We start from the raw sequence: 2,500 nt of genomic DNA, 5'->3' as shown, positions 1-2,500 counted from the left end.
TAACACCGTTTCATTGTTCAAGAGGTGTTCATCGTGAACAGTTCCGCTATGAACAGGCTAGATTTTTTTAAAATTGCCGTCATGGTGTCTGTGGTTTTTTTTAAAAGCAATTATTTGCATTCTGTTCTTTTTAACAGTCAACATATTTTTACTAATTTATATTTATTTATTTATTTACTTTTTTTATTCCGGTTTTGTAACAATCAACACATCAAATATTTTCATTCTTTTTCTTAAGAAATAAATTGTTTGCAATATTTTCTTGAAGACAGTATTTCTCCTTTAGTGCATATATTTTTTTTTAATGATCACTGGTCTTGTCCTTTTAAGTGTCTTTTTTTAATAATCCCAAACCTTTTGCGGTTTAAATCTTGTCACCGTTTTACAATCACAAATTTTCTGTTTTCAACAATCTTTACAATCTCGTGACCACGGTCTAAGAATCTTTAACAATCTCGTGACCTCGGTCTAACAATATTCTTTAACGTTATAATCACAGAATATTATTTTAAACAATCAAGGATCTCCAGGTTATAGTGGACAATCACTTTATCTTTGTCTATGTGTTTTTTTTAACAATCTGGTTTGAATAGCGACATTTAAAAATATTTTAAATATTTAAATATTTTATATTTAAATATTTTATATTAACAAATATTTAAATATTTAAACATTTTATATTTAAATATTTTATATTAACAAATATCTAAATAATTTATATTTAAATGTTTTATATTATCAAATATTTAAATATTTAAATATTTTACATTTAAAAATTTTATATTAACAAATGTGTCTTGTATGAATTTTTCTTTTTTAATTTTGATATCTTTTACCAATGACGAATCATGTGCCCCCTATTCCTTGCTATTTGGTTTTAAGCAGAAGAACAAGAAACAAGCAGAGGAACAAGAACAAGAAGAACAAGAAAAAAGCAGAGCAAGAAGAAGAAGAAGAAGAAGAAGAAGAAGCAGAAGGAAAGATAGCATGAAATAAGGCCATTTTAATTTGGACCCCTGACACACGACACAATCATGATTTGGTTATCGACCGTCGCATAATATGCCATTCCTCGCTTGGGGGAACTGCCCTATTCAGCTCTCTCTCTCTCTCTCTCTCTTCTCTCTCTCTCTCTCTCTCTCCCTCCCCCTTTTTTTAATGCCAGCAGCGATTCTAAACCACTCCTCAATGCAACACTTGAGTAATGACGAATGTAATTGCCGTGGTGACTAGAACCAGGTATAATATATACAGAGGCGGGTTCTTGTTTGGGGTAGGGGGGTAGGGGGGGGGTTTGATGTTTAGAAGATATCTGTGCGGGGGAGGGGAGGAGGTGTAAGAGAGAGAGAGTGTGTGTGTGTTTGTGTGTGTTCATATACTATATATCAAATAAAGTAAATATTTAGGAAAATAAGAGAGAGTTTGGATGTGTAACAAACAATGAAAGCAGAGGAAATGTGACGCAGAAACGAGAGAGAGAGAGCGAGAGAGAGAGGGAGAGCGTAATTTGAGCAAAATTATAGACATGTAGAGACAGAGGGCCGGAAATTAAATATTTTGGATTAGAATAAGCAGTTGATTTTATTTGGTCAAACTCAATCTCTCTCTCTCTCTCTCTCTCTCTCTCTCTCTCTCTCTCTCATATAGGTAACTCAGATTTTACTATCACCATGACAGTTACAAGGTAAAGCTTTAGATTTTTATCTCTCTCTCTCTCTCTCTCTCTCTCTCTCTCTCTTCCTCCCCTCTCCTCTCTTCCTCTCCTTTCAACACTTTTTTCAAACCCCCACAAAAGGAAAGAACGTGAAAATCTCTCCCTCTCAAAAAAAAAGCTAATTCACAAAGAAATCGCAACTGCCACGTGTTTTTCCTAGCAGAGAGAGAGAGAGAGCAGAAGGAGAGATAGCTGTGGGCCCCCAGTGCTTAAGGGAATCTATTGACATAACGCATTAGGGGCTGGGTTGAATCGTCATTCCTATGAATAATTAAGAAGGTAAGTCCGGCCACATAACTACAGGAGACAATCAAGTGTGTACTGACTGTGGGTAAGGTTACACCTGGCAGTCTGTCCTCAGGTGATGTTTTTCTTGCGTTTTTTATGTTTGTTTATTGTGGTCGTCGCTGTTATCAGCGTGAATGATCAGCTTGGGGGAACATGTTCTTGAACCATTCAGGGCAAATCATTCCGGAATCCCGTTCCTAGATACCATTCCTGTACCTGTTTCATGTTACCTCATTCCGGAATCCCGTTCCTAGATACCTTTCCTGTCCCTGTTCCAGGTAATACCATTCCTGTCCCTGTTTCCTGGTGCCTCATTCCGGGATCCCGTTCCTAGATACCATTCCCGTCCCTGTTCCTGGTACCTCATTCTGGAATCCCGTTCCTAGATATCATTCCTGTCCCTGTATCTTGGTACCTCATTCCGGAATCCCGTTCCCAGATACCATTCTTGTCCCTGTTTCCTGGCATTTTATTCGGGAATCCCGTTCCTAGATACCA

The sequence above is a fragment of the Macrobrachium nipponense genome, chromosome 45 (assembly GCF_015104395.2).
Source record: "Macrobrachium nipponense isolate FS-2020 chromosome 45, ASM1510439v2, whole genome shotgun sequence".
Taxonomy (NCBI): domain Eukaryota; kingdom Metazoa; phylum Arthropoda; class Malacostraca; order Decapoda; family Palaemonidae; genus Macrobrachium; species Macrobrachium nipponense.
Note: the sequence above shows the minus strand (reverse complement) of the source record.